At 33.7% G+C, this 15,757-nt stretch overlaps 1 pseudogene; it reads right to left on the bottom strand.

Annotated features, from left to right (window-relative positions):
• LOC139900188 (glycerol kinase-like) overlaps positions 1 to 15,292 on the bottom strand; it is a 37,596-nt pseudogene extending 22,304 nt beyond the window's left edge.
• Between the last annotated feature and the right edge of the window lie 465 nt (positions 15,293 to 15,757).

Below are 15,757 nucleotides of genomic sequence, written 5' to 3'. Positions count from 1 at the left end.
CGTGGACCGGGTTATTGGAGCCAAACAGTCCTCAATTATATTGAGACCAAACGAATCCTGCCCCTCTGCTGCATCTTTTGGCTATTCGAAACGTGGGCAAAATCAGAAAAGTCTATTGATTGGATAACTTATTATAATTTTTCTTTCCTTTTTAAAACTAATAAGATATTCAGTGAATGCACCGAGCAAGACGTTCATCACCTTTTGTACGTTCACCACCTGTAACTCGATCAAGACATCGTTTAACAAATATAACCGCCGTTGATTTTTCTTTAGAATCGTCATCTAGTCAACCAAGTACTTCAGTTCAAATTTCCGATAATCCATTTTTTGAACCCAACCTCACAATTGAGAATCCAGAGAATATTCAGGAACGGTTCATAGATCCTGAACCATTAAACTTTCCTCCAGAACCACCAATCATTCAAACAGAGATTGTTGAGGAACGAACTATTAAATCAGAATCATCTAGTGATACCGATTCAACAAATTCAATTATGGAGAATCTGGAACCTTTAAGTATGGAAGACCGAATGAGAGCTAAACGCACTGGCCAAGGTCACGCAATTACTCATCCAGACATTAATGCGCCAGATTATGAAATCAAAGGACAAATTCTACACATGGTGACTAATCAATGCCAATTTAGTGGTGCGCCGAAGGAAGATCCAAATGAACATCTACGTACCTTTAATAGGATCTGCACACTATTTAAAATCCGAGAAGTGGAGGATGAACAGATATATCTCATGTTATTTCCCTGGACTTTAAAGGGAGAAGCCAAAGATTGGTTGGAATCGTTACCTGAAGGGGCGATCGATACATGGGATGTTTTAATTGACAAATTTCTTAAACAATTCTTTCCTGCATCTAAAGCCGTAAGACTTCAAGCAGAAATTGTTACGTTCACACAGAAACCAAATGAAACTCTATATGAGGCGTGGACAAGATATGGAAAGTTGTTAAGAGGATGTCCGCAACATGGTTTAGACACCTGTCAAATAGTACAAATATTCTACCAAGGATGCGACATCACTACAAGAAAAGACATAGATATAGCAGCTGGTGGTTCTATTATGAAGAAAACCGAAACTGATGCTTACAAAATTATTGATAACACTGCTTCCCACTCACATGAGTGGCACCAAGAAAAAGATATCATTAGATCATCTAAAGCAGCTAGAGCCGATTCTAGCCATGACTTAGATTCCATTTCCGCAAAGATAGATGGTGTGGAGAGACGAATGGAAAAGATGACTAAGGATATTCACTCAATACGAATTAGTTGTGAGCAGTGTGGAGGACCACATTTGACAAAAGATTGTCTCAGTATTGAATTAACAATGGAACAAAAAGAGAATATTTCATACATAAACCAAAGGCCTGGAAATAATTATCAGAATAATTATCAACCGCCAAGACCGATTTACAATCAAAACCAGAATTATAACCGAAATATTCCATACAACAACCAACATGGTCCTAGCAATCAACAAGTATCCAATAATACTTATAATCAGCAAAGACCAAATTTTCAAAACAAACCACCACAACAAACCGATGATAAAAAGCCGAATTTAGAAGATATGATGACGAAGCTAGTTGAAACTCAAACACAGTTTTTCACATCTCAAAAACAAACCAATGAACAAAATGCTCAAGCATTTAGAAATCAACAAGCTTCTATTCAAAATCTGGAACAAGAAGTGAGTAACCTAGCAAGGTTGATAGGTGAAAGAAAACCGGGAAGTCTACCTAGTGATACAAATGCTAACCCCCGGAATGAAACAGCTAAAGCCATTACCACAAGAAGTGGTACAACACTTAAACCACCTGAAATACCTGTAACTTCTGATGAAACTATTCCTACTCCACAAGAACCACAACCTGATCAAGATAAGGAAAAAGAACCGGTAGTTGAAAAGGTTAATGAAGATAACACAGTTAAGGATAAACCTTATGTTAAATCATACCAACCACCACTTCCTTACCCGAGTAAAATGAAGAAAGAAAAACTTGAAGCCGAGCAATCCAAATTCTTGGATATGTTTAAACAGATAAATGTAAATCTTCCTTTCATTGATGTGATTTCAGGAATGCCTAGATATGCTAAATTCTTGAAAGATCTAATCTCAAATAGAAAGAAAATGGAAGAACTCTCGGCTGTTACTATGAATGCTAATTGTTCAGCAGTGCTGTTGAATAAGATACCAGAAAAATTATCTGATCCAGGAAGTTTCACAATTCCATGTTTTCTGGGTAGTCTTAGTTCAATAGAAGCATTGGCAGACTTAGGTGCTAGTATAAATCTAATGCCGTATTCACTATACGCTAAACTAGACCTTGGAGAATTGAAACCAACAAGAATAAGTATACAACTAGCCGACCGATCAGTAAAATATCCTAGAGGGATAATGGAGAACATGCTAGTTAAAGTTGGTACTTTAGTATTTCCAGTAGATTTTGTTGTTTTGGACATGGAAGAAGATTCTCAAGTTCCTCTCATATTAGGAAGACCATTCTTAAACACGGCTAAAGCAATGATAGACGTGTTCGGTAAGAAACTGACCCTAAGTATAGAGGATGAGAGTGTTACCTTTTCAGTTGATAGAGCAATGCAACAACCACAATCTGCAGATGATACATGTTATTATATTCAAACTATAGATGCACATGCAGAATTATTAGAAGAATTTCCAGAATTACAAGGAATAGGAGAATGTTCTTTAGGAGAAGGTAATGAACCAATTGATGAAGCTGAAATGTTAGCTACACTTATAGCTAATGGATATGAACCAACAACAGAAGAAATTCAAATGCTAAAAGAAGAAGACAGATATCGATATAAATCATCGATAGAAGAACCTCCGAAATTAGAGTTAAAGCCACTTCCAAACCATTTGGAATACGCTTATTTACATGGTGAATCTGAATTACCTGTAATAATATCGTCTTCTCTTACTAAAAATGAGAAATCACAACTCATTTCTGTGTTGAAAGCTCATAAACCAGCCATTGCATGGAAGATTCATGATATTAAAGGAATAAGTCCTTCGTATTGCACACATAAAATCCTTATGGAAGAGGGTCATAAAACGTATGTGCAACGCCAACGAAGACTAAATCCTAATATGCAAGATGTAGTTAAGAAAGAGATTATTAAACTGCTAGATGCAGGTTTGATATATCCAATTTCTGATAGTCCATGGGTAAGCCCAGTTCAATGCGTACCTAAGAAGGGTGGCATGACTGTCATTACAAATGAGAAAAATGAGCTTATTCCTACTAGGACTGTAACAGGATGGCGTGTATGTATTGATTATAGAAAATTAAATGACGCCACCAGAAAAGATCACTTTCCCTTACCTTTCATAGATCAAATGTTGGAAAGATTAGCCGGAAATAGTTACTATTGTTTTCTAGATGGATTTTCCGGATATTTTCAAATTCCAATAGCACCCGAGGACCAAGAGAAAACCACATTCACGTGCCCTTATGGTACTTTTGCTTACAAAAGAATGCCATTTGGACTTTGCAACGCCCCTGCAACCTTTCAAAGGTGTATGATGGCGATTTTTCACGACATGATAGAAGAATGCATGGAAGTATTCATGGATGACTTTTCAGTCTTCGGTGATACATTTAAATCATGTCTAGTTAATCTGGAACGAATGCTAATTAGATGCGAAAAATCAAATCTAGTACTTAATTGGGAGAAATGCCATTTCATGGTTAAAGAAGGCATCGTTCTTGGACATAAAATTTCAAAAGAAGGGATTGAAGTGGATAGAGCTAAAGTAGATGTAATTGCTAAACTTCCACATCCCACCAATGTTAGAGGAGTTAGGAGTTTTCTAGGGCATGCCGGTTTTTACCGACGTTTCATAAAAGATTTTTCTAAAATTGCCACTCCTATGAATAAACTCCTAGAAAAGGATGCGCCATTCATCTTTTCAGATGAGTGTATCAAATCTTTTAATATTCTTAAAGAAAAACTCACTAATGCACCAATCATGATAACACCAAATTGGAATCTACCATTTGAACTAATGTGCGATGCAAGTGATTTTGCAATGGGAGCCGTTTTAGGACAAAGGATTGAAAAACGATTTCAACCTATATATTATGCTAGTAAGACATTACAAGGAGCACAAACGAACTATACAACTACTGAAAAAGAACTCCTTGCTATTGTCTTTGCTTTTGACAAATTTCGATCATATCTCGTTCTAGCAAAAACGGTGGTCTATACCGACCATTCTGCTCTTAGATACCTATTTTCAAAACAAGATGCTAAACCAAGATTAATCCGTTGGATCTTACTCTTACAAGAGTTTGATATTGAAATCCGAGATAAAAGAGGAGCAGAAAATCTCGCCGCTGATCATCTTTCTCGTCTTGAAAATCCCGAATTAGAAGTTCTAAATGAATCAGCCATACAAGACAACTTTCCTGATGAATATCTATTGAAGATAGATTATAAAGAAATCCCATGGTTTGCAGACTATGCAAACTACTTAGTTTGTGGATTCCTTGAAAAAGGATTATCGTACCAAAGACGAAAGAAATTCTTCAGTGATATAAAACACTATTTCTGGGAAGATCCACATCTGTTTAAAAGTTGTCCCGATGGAATAATACGCCGATGTGTATTTGGAGATGAAGCTAGTAAAATTTTAAACCATTGTCACACAGGACCAACAGGAGGGCATTATGGGCCTCAACTAACAGCAAGAAAAGTTTATGAAGCTGGATTCTATTGGCCTACAATTTACAAAGACGCACACCTTCTTTGCAAATCCTGTGATGCATGTCAAAGGGCCGGAAAAATAAGTCAACGTGATGAAATGCCACAAAATGTCATCCAAGTATGTGAAGTATTTGACATTTGGGGTATTGACTTTATGGGTCCATTTCCAAAATCTCATAATAATCTATATATACTAATAGCCATTGACTATGTATCTAAATGGGCGGAAGCACAAGCTCTCCCAACTAACGATGCACGAGTTGTAGTCAACTTTTTAAAACGTCTTTTTGCAAGGTTTGGAACACCGAAAGCTTTAATAAGTGATCGGGGTACTCATTTCTGTAATAATCAACTTGAGAAAGTTCTTAAAAGATATGGAGTAACTCATAAAATCTCCACCGCATATCATCCACAAACAAGTGGACAAGTTAAAAATACCAACCGAGCTTTAAAACGTATTCTAGAGAAAACCGTAGGATCAAATTCGAAGGAATGGTCCATTAAATTGGAGGATGCACTCTGGGCTTTTAGAACAGCCTACAAAACTCCAATTGGAACCACACCTTTTAGACTTGTTTATGGAAAAGCATGTCATCTTCCAGTAGAAATTGAACACAAAGCATTTTGGGCTTTGAAGACATGTAATCTTGATTTACATGAAGCCGGACGTCTACGATTAAGTCAACTAAACGAATTAGAAGAATTAAGACATGAAGCATACGAAAATTCGTTAATCTATAAAGAAAGAACGAAGAAATGGCATGATAAAAGAATCAGAAGTTCAAAAGAATTTAAAGAAGGAGACAGAGTTCTTCTTTTCAATTCACGATTCAAGCTATTTCCTGGAAAATTGAAATCAAGATGGTCTGGACCATTCATAGTCAAAAGAGTTTTCCCATACGGAACGATAGAATTAATAAATTCAAATGGGATTGAATTTAAAGTTAATGGTCACAGAGTTAAACATTACATACATGGTCCGATGGAAGTCGACAACGAAGTTAATCACAATTTCGACACCACAGCTAACTAAGTGTGGGGAGAATCAAGTCTTTAAAGGATAATATATATTTCTGTTAGAGTTAGATTGTCTGTTTTCGTGTAGTTCTCGAAAATGGAACACGTATGGTCTTTCCCTAGCAGACCCTAAAGAACTAGTCTTCTCCCCCCATTCTGAATTTTTATTTTTTTTAGGTTTTTACGAAATGAAGACTGCCTGTGAACTAAACCATGGTCTAATGCTACACGCTTTGATCACTAAACGTAATAATGACATACTACCGAGCGAATTAGTATCAGTAATCAGAGAAAGAATGGACGGAGTTAGAAAAGAATCCAGATGCGAAGATAATAAGTTACAATTTGGTAAAGGAAAATCAAAATCCGCAGCGAAAAGAAGAGCACGACACCTAGAACGATGTCACAAATGCGGAAAATGGTCACATGGAGGTAAATGTTCAAATAATCAAACCTATTCAAATACCGAATTTGTTACTTTATGCAGAGACGGACCGTTCATATGTTTAGAAGAAAAGACACTGAATGCTCGGGGTTACGCCTTTGGAGCCATGGAAAACCAATTAAACCGACTATCTTATGAATGGAATAGATCATATAACTAAGATCTATTTCACAGGTATGTCTGTACAGTTTTTATTTTTTTTTATTTTTAACCTTTTGATAATAAACGCTAATTTGTTCGCTAAAAAGTATTAAATTGGTATTGAATAAAATTAGGTTTGGCGACCGAAATTATTGATATCATTCAAAAATTTATTACATCACTGCGAAATTTAACGTTTATTCTTAAGGTATAAATATCTTTAATCAATCAACCCAAAATATTTCAAAAATTCGTCATGAGTTAAATTAGGTCTTGGAACCGAAATTACTTTACCGAAAAGAGGGGCGCATATTTTTGATAATATTTGATTGATTAAAGTGGGATAAAAAGACAAAAAGATTTTTAATTTTATTTTTACCATGTTTTTAATCTTAATATTTAAATCTTAAATTAATATTGTAAACTTTATAAAAACAATATATTTAAAATTGTAAATATTTGAAAAAAAATAATATAAGTTTGATATGAATTTATAAATTTTTAAATTAAGTTTGGTGTGAATTTTTAATTTTTAAAATATGAATTTTTAATTTTATGCATTTCAAATTTTAAGTTTGGTGTGAATTTTTAATTATTAATTTTTAATTTTGAATTTCATATTTAAGTTGTGTGAATTTAAAAACAAAAATTTACTTTATCTCATTAAGTTAAGAATATGATTTTTAAAATTCGTCGTAAGTTGAAGACTAGGTCTTTGAACCGAAATTGCTTTACCCGAGGGAGGGACGAGAACTTTTATTATCATTATTTTTAATCTTATTGAATTAGAGTATGCCAAAAACATTGAAAAAACTCAAAAATCTTAGCTTTTAAAACAATCGCTACAAAAAGACAAATTTTAAAATTTTGTCGAGAGACGGACTAGGACATCGATCCGAAACGACCTCGTCCTAAATAACAAGGGAAACAAAATTTTAAAATTAAATACTTAATTGTTTTATAAGTTAATGATTATAAAAAAAAAAAAAAAAAGAGAGCAAACTCCGCGACTCGCGGAGTTTGAAGTGCAAAACCTCCGCGACTCGCGGAGGGACCAAAAATCAGAAAAAAATAAAAAGAGCTGCACGATCAGTTCACTTCCCCCACACAAAAACACCCAAAAACACTGCGAAAAGAGCTGCGAAAATACACCCAAAAACACCCCAAAAATCCCAATTTTTAACCGTTAATCACCAAATTTTTTGCTAAAATCATGTTGAGAAGGATGCTATCTAAGAATTACTCAAGAAAAACGGTAAATTTCTACACCTAAACACCATTTAATTCGAATTTTGGTGTTCTTGAGCTATTTTTTCCCCAATTTGATTTTGATGCTTTTTAGTGTAATTAGACTTAAATTGTTTATGTATTATGCTTGTATAACCTAGATTGATGCTATTTAACATGATTAGAAGCCTTAAACTTCAAATTTTGAGTAATCTAGGGTTTGTGTTCTTGAGCAAATTTGGGGCTTTTTGATATAAACAGGTTATGGCCGATTTTTGTCATGAATTGTTGCTAAATTGAGTAGTGTAACATGTCTAGGTAGTTAAATGATCCAAACTTTGAGCCTAAACATGATTTTGAGAATTAAAGTGGACTTTTTCAAGTCTAAAATTCATGAACTTGATTTTTGAAAGATAATGCCATTTGAGACTTGTTTAATTGCTAGTAATGATTATTTTGACATGTTATTTGAGTTGAATGCTTATGAACTTGGCGAAAATTTTCGTATATGCTTATTTGAAAAAGTGTAGATTTGATAAAAATGTGAAAATAAGCTTAAGTTTGATATAAATTGATAATGTCATTGTAATTATTTTGATTGATGATTTTGCTGACACTAATGCATATTTGGATGCACAAAATTTGTGTTTGATGTGTTTTGCAGAATGAAAGGGGTGAATCTTCATCCCAAGCCCGCAATGCTCCTGCTGAGAATTTGGAACAACAGGAGGTAGATAACTACTACAAGCAGGATGTACCTCATCCAGTCATGACCTTTTCCGATATGCATTTGGAAGAGTTGCACCCGAACCTGAGATTTGACAGACTTTGGATAGATTATCCAAAATATCAACGGGGATTGCATACTCTTCATTCAAAGGTTGTTGAGGTACCGAGGGTCATAGAATGGGGACCCTTAGAAGCTGTAGAATTGGCCGGGCCAATTAGGGAATTACTTGTACAGAGGTATGGTAGTTCTTCTTTTAATGACTGGATATGTTTATTCACCATACGTAGACCTGTATATAAAGTATGGTGTGAAGAGTTGTTATGTAGTATAGAGTTGAATGATCAGGTAGCTAGTTTAACCGATCGTTCTTTTATTAGATTTTTGTTAGGCGGTTCGATGCGCCACATGTCTTTACTGGACATGGCTCAGGCTTTACGTATATATACGCCTGAGGAATTAGCGTCTGCCGATTGTAGAGGATTGATACTAAACGGTAGAAAGATAGATGAGAATTTTGATACACACGGTGTGTGGAGTCAAATGACAAGCCATCACCGTTTCAAAGGGGGAAACTACTCTTATTTGGATATAGATAGAGCCGAATTAAGAGTGATACATAGGTTTTTAGCTAATTCGATTACACAAAGGGGTAAGAACAAAGAAAAAGTAAATGAACAAGATTTGTTTTACCATATGTGTATTCGAGACCCACAGAGCGCTGTAAGTATACCATATTGTGTGGGTTATTATTTATCAGCTATGGTTCGGGGGATGCGACCACATAGCATAATAGGAGGTGGTATTTTTATTACTTTGATTGGTGAATATCTCGGTGTGGATATAAGTCGGGGGGGATTATTAGTAGAAGAACCAGAACCCCGCGATACTATAGGTTTAAATGTATACCATGGTGCGAAAGTTTTGAAGAGGCGAAATAAAGCCGCAGTACGATACCATGGTAGACATCCACAGGTGGAGAGAAACCAGCAACAAGGTAATGTAGGAGGGGGGAATGAGATGCAAGAAATGCATAGGTTTATAGCTTCTCAGGAATACGAAAATGCTAGACAGAGAGCATTTGAAGATTGGCAAGTTTATCAGAACCAGATCATAGCTCATTGCCAACATATAGGTAGAAACTATATTCCTACACCGAAACCCGTCTTCCCTCCTTGGTCGATAGAGATGCAGCCACCATATCCTACGTATGACCCTGCCGAAGCATTCTATAGCACTTATGGTTATGCCTGGAACCCCTATTGGTACCAATATCATCCTTAGTTTACTTATTATTTTTATTTTTATTTTTTATTTTGTAATTTGTAATTATTGATACGTCTAATACTTTTGTTAATATTGTAATCATTTTTATAATTATCTAACTTTTATTCTTAGATTTTAATAATTTTTGAATGTGGGGTAATATACCAAACTTCAAAAATATGTATATATGTTTGCAGTTTATCTTATGTACACAACAGGGTAAAACAACGCATTTTCAAAGACTGGCATTAAGTTCAGCAAAAGCAACTAATTTTGACGACAAGATGCAAAATATATGTGAAATAACAACAAGACGGAATGAACAAATGATGTGCACCATTTATCATTCAGCAAACAAACGCCAATATATTTGGAAACTTTGGTAAAAATTTAATCATTTTCACACAAATCACCCTCAATAATTTAAATTGTTACTGATTTCTTGCAGATGAGGGCATTGCAAGATCTTAAGTGTGGAAGGGGTTAAATTCTTTCGGATTTTAACATTTTTTACTTTATACACTTGGTTACCATTAAAAATACTAGTAAAGCAGTAGTTGTATTAGAATCTAGTGCTCTCTGATAAAAAAGAACAGCCCTAGTCTTATATACTGACTACCCAATTCTAGTAAAATTTTTCAAAATTTTCAATTAAATGAATTCAAAATCATGTTTATGAACGATAAAACTAGGTTTTAACACCGAAATTATTGTTACCTCGGAAAGGACATAAATTGAGAAACAAACTAAAATGTTAAAATTCATTTAAAATGGAATAGAGGACGATAAAAAGGAAAATAAAAGCCAAGTGTGGGAAAATTTACCAAGTTATTTTAAACATATGTCACATATATCTGTAACAAATAACTGAAAATACTTTTGCTTTGAACTAAACTAAACTGTTTTACCCGATGAAAGAAAAGAAGAGATGGATCTACACGATGAATCAATTCCATCATTAAAAGGAAGTAAAGTCTTCCGAAAAAGACACGCGCTTCTTGATTTAGGTCATGAAGTTGTCGTCCAGACCAGCTGTAGGTTGACGAAAATCTAGAAAAGTCATCTCTAAAATCAGCAGGAAATCCACGGACCTCAGCATCAAACAGGGTCGCCAAGTGGTCAGATTTATCCTAACCATGAGAAGGATTTATCTCGTACAATGGGGGGGCACCATGCAAATTAGCTGGATAAGACTAATGAATCAGATCCCCAGAAAGGATAATCTCCTTAAAGATTAAAAATCAGCTTTTAAGACTGATATTACTCAATCCTAGAGATTGACCTTAAAGATTGAGAATTACAAACTCATGGAATTCGATGATATCTAAACTCGAGCTTAAACGAGAAAATATTTTGATCAAAATTACAAACCGATTTGTTTTCTGAAAACCCTATTTTCAATGCGTTCATTACCATTGAACGTAAAATCCTAGGAATTCACCTGGAATTCATTAGGTCACCTGAACTAAATCGGGTGTCAACCGTAAGAACGGTGGTTGCATAGCATGGTCAAAGACAGGACCTTGTGCCAGACCGAAAAATTATAAGGGTGAGCTTTACTATTGCTCCTACCAAGGATAGTAATTGCGTCCGACACGTTATAGACCATAATCAAAAGCATGTCACGGGACATTGCCTTAACAGTTGCTTGTTCAACGCTTTCCTTTACAACCGGACGGTAGTTTGCCGAAAGGTAATATACGGGACAAGTAAACTGGACGTGTTGCTTTCCAAATACAAGGTTAGCAAGTGGGTGACACAAAACCGCAAGTTTTGAGCTAAAATTTTCAAATCTGAAACCCACCAAACCCACAAAAATATTTTGCAAACACCGGTAAAGGGTTATTCCGGAAAACTTATCTAGGGTAAAAACTAGATTTCAAAAGATCAAATGTTTTCATAAAGATCCAATTTCCTTAATGGATCTAAATTTTTATAGTCATGTGGGACTGTAAACCATATCGTTACTACCATTGTTTATACCGCCGTATAGAAATCACTGATGTACAAAGTGTGAAGAATAAAGAAGTGATTCTAGTATTTCAAGACAATATTGCTTGAGGACAAGCAACGCTCAAGTGTGGGAATATTTGATAATGCTAAAAACGAACATATATTTCATAGCATTATTCCTCAAGAAAGACAAGCTTTTAGTTGCAATTGTTCTATTTACAAGTGATATTCGTTTAAATAATAAAAGGTGAAGACAAAAGACAGATTCGACGAATTGAAGACGCAAACGACCAAAAAGCTCAAAAGTACAAAAGACAATCAAAAAGGTTCCAATTATTGATAAGAAACGTCTCGAAATTACAAAAGTACAAGATTCAAAACGCAAAGTACAAAATATAAAATTGTACGCAAGGACGTTCGAAAAACCGGAACCGGGACCAGAGTCAACTCTTAACGCTCGACGCAACGGACTAAAAATTATAAGTTAACTATGTATATAAATATAATATAATATATAATTAATTATATTAATTATATATATATTATATATATATATTAAAAACCGTCGGCAGAGAAAACTCCAAGGACTGAGCTGTAAAATTAACCTCCGCGACTCGCGGAGTTTAAAGGGGTTTTTGCCGCGAGTCGCGGAGCCCCAAAAATCAACTCTGGCTATAAAGCCAACCGAATTCTGATCAAAATTATCATCTTTTTCTTCTCTTATCATACGTAAAACTTATATATATATATATATAATTTATATTTTAATTTTAATTTTAATTCTAATAATAAGGGTATGTTAGCGAATGTTGTAAGGGTGTAAGTCGAAATTCTGTCCGTGTAACGCTACGCTATTTTTAATCATTGTAAGTTATGTTCAACCTTTTTATATTAATGTCTCGTAGCTAAGTTATTATTATGCTTATTTAAAACGAAGTAATCATGATGTTGGGCTAATTACTAAAATTGGGTAATTGGGCTTTGTACCATAATTGGGGTTTGGACAAAAGAACGACACTTGTGGAAATTAGACTATGGGCTATTAATGGGCTTTATATTTGTTTAACTAAATGAAAGTTTGTTAATGTTAATATAAAGATTTACAATTGGGCGTCCCTATAAATTACCATATACACTCGATCGGACACGATGGGCGGGGTATTTATATGTACGAATAATCGTTCATTTAACCGGACACGGGAATGGATTAATAGCCACTAGAATAATTAAAACAGGGGTGAAATTACATTCAAGGGTAATTGGTGTAATTGTTAACAAAGTAGTAAAACCTTGGTTTACACGCAGTCGATAACCTGGTGTATTCATTAAACAAAGTATTAAAACCTTGTTACAATTCGAATCCCCAATTAGTTGGAATATTTATCTTCGGGTATAATAATAATTTGACAAGGACACTTGCAATTTATATTTATGACTGATGGACTGTTATGGACAAAAACCAGACGGACATATTAAATAATCCAGGACAAAGGACAATTAACCCATGGGCATAAAACTAAAATCAACACGTCAAACATCATGATTACGGAAGTTTAAATAAGCATAATTCTTTTATTTCATATTTAATTTCCTTTATTTTATATTTAATTGCACTTCTAATTATCGCACTTTTATTTATTGTTATTTAATCGCAATTTTAATTATCGTACTTTTTAATTATCGTAAGTTTATTTTATCGCACTTTTATTATTCGCAATTTCATTATCGTTATTTACTTTACGCTTTAATTTAAGTCTTGTATTTATTTTATATTTTACATTAGGTTTTAACTGCGACTAAAGTCTTAAAATCGACAAACCGGTCATTAAACGGTAAAAACCCCCCTTTATAATAATAATATTACTTATATATATATTTGTATTTTTATAAAAGTAAACTAATATAGCGTTGAGCTTTGTTTAAAGATTTCCCTGTGGAACGAACCGGACTTACTAAAAACTACACTACTGTACGATTAGGTACACTGCCTATAAGTGTTGTAGCAAGGTTTAAGTATATCCATTCTATAAATAAATAAATATCTTGTGTAAAATTGTATCGTATTTAATAGTTTTTCCTTGTAAAAATTAATAGTATTTTATACCCCTCTGCTTTGACATCAACAACATAACAAATTATCATACTTTCAATTCCCTCTAATTATGAAACCTTCGATCATTAATATCATATAATTTTTCTTGTTCTACTTTCTTCTTGATCCATTTTCTATTGGAGTTGTGATCAAACACCAACTCACCACCATCGTCACTTAACCCACACGACCACCATATAAATGTGCACCTTTTTGAACCACCTCTGCTACCAAACGCCACCCACGATCACCTTCTTTTTGTTCAAAACATCACCACCGCCAGCATGTTGTAGTCACCACCATATCCAATCAAAACCCACGAGAACCACCTATCTCTCCTATTCCTAACTTGTTGAAATCACCACCAAAACATGTTACTAAAGTGCTGCAATTACTTGTTTAGTTTGTTGACTATTTTACTATGTTAATCCGATACCTTTCAATCACCAATCACATCAGCTATTTTTGTGACGACCCGGAGATTTCCGACCAAATTTAAACTTAATCTTTATATGAATTAGACAGGATAAGCAAAGTCTGTTATATTGAGTCTCAAAATTTTTTTTGAACTATTTTATGAATCCATTTAATCTTTGACGATTCCCGATGACTCACGATACGATTACTTGTAAATAGACATGCATATATTTAAATGTATATATATATATATATATATATACGTATATAATAACATTAAATATTATATATCATAATTATTAGAATTAATTTAGTAAAATAATAATAATAATAATAATAATATATAATAATTATTATTTAAAAAGTAACTATATATATAAATAAAGTATATAGAATATATATTTTGTGATTTCGAAGTTATATAGTAAACGAATGTAGCGCTCAATTGTCATTAGATGGATAGTAAACGAGTTAAAAAGGAACTTATAAGATTTTAAAATTAACGGTAATCCGAAAATGAGTTTTATAAATTATAGGCTTATTAATAATACATTTAGAAGTTATTTGATAAATTTTAAAACTTTTTATATTTTACTTGGGGGTTGGGAGTGAATAATTAATGTAATATTTATTTAATAGTTAATGATCGAATTTTATACCATAATGACCAAAATAAATAAATATAGTTAATCTAAAAATTTGGGATTTTTCGGAGTACTTTTATACGCCACAAATTAACAACGGAGCACGATATACACCCCGTGTATACTATCGGTAGAATCAAATGAATTATAATCACGGGTGTTCTTTATTAAAGTTAGTATGATTACTATATGTACATATTTCAAATTGATTATTAACTTATTGTTCTTTTTTTTTTTTTGATTTGTTGTACAACTTGATTATCAACTGCATAATATATATATATATATATATATATATATATATATATATATATATATATATATATATATATATATATATATATATATATATATATATATATATGCATTACATGGTGAACAAAAGGCATCCACTTAATGTTGCTTCTTTTTCTTTTTCCTGTCCAAGTTTGAACACCACAACTCATCACTCTGAATCGATTCGTTGTTTGGCTAGATACAACAGTCGAACAAGCTTACTACTACTACAATTACCACAAACTACCACCATCTTAACCCCAACGACACCACTTTAACCGTCAACTTCACCACCATCTTCACCTTCATACCTACAACCACCCATCCTCCAACTCATTCTAACCGTAAACAAACATCGTGAGCTGTAAATTCCTTCGTGTTATAACCACCTTAATCAACCACCATAGTAAATCAATCACCACCTTCACTAACGTCTTGAAACCCACTTCAATTGACACCAAAACACCACCATAGTTTACTGTTTAGACTGTAAAAACCAAAACGAAAACAACATGTGAATTCCAGCTTTTTCTGTTACACTGTTAACCGTTTTTCTGTTAATTCAGTCCGAAGAAAACCACCACCATTCAGCCTGCAAACCGCCATATAAACAACCATTTTTTATTTTTTTTTATCGTTGCTATTTTTTTTCTTTCTTCTGTTATCCTTCGATCACCTCACCACCAAAGAACTACAAACCTGTGACTTATTTCCTACTACTCGACAGCTGCATTTCATGTGTCTGTTTTAAAGATTCAACACCACCCAAACTACCACACAACCCATTACTATTACTACTTGA

This window comes from Rutidosis leptorrhynchoides, chromosome 3, assembly GCF_046630445.1.
Source record: "Rutidosis leptorrhynchoides isolate AG116_Rl617_1_P2 chromosome 3, CSIRO_AGI_Rlap_v1, whole genome shotgun sequence".
Taxonomy (NCBI): domain Eukaryota; kingdom Viridiplantae; phylum Streptophyta; class Magnoliopsida; order Asterales; family Asteraceae; genus Rutidosis; species Rutidosis leptorrhynchoides.
Note: the sequence above shows the minus strand (reverse complement) of the source record. Positions and strands in the feature narration are given on the sequence as shown.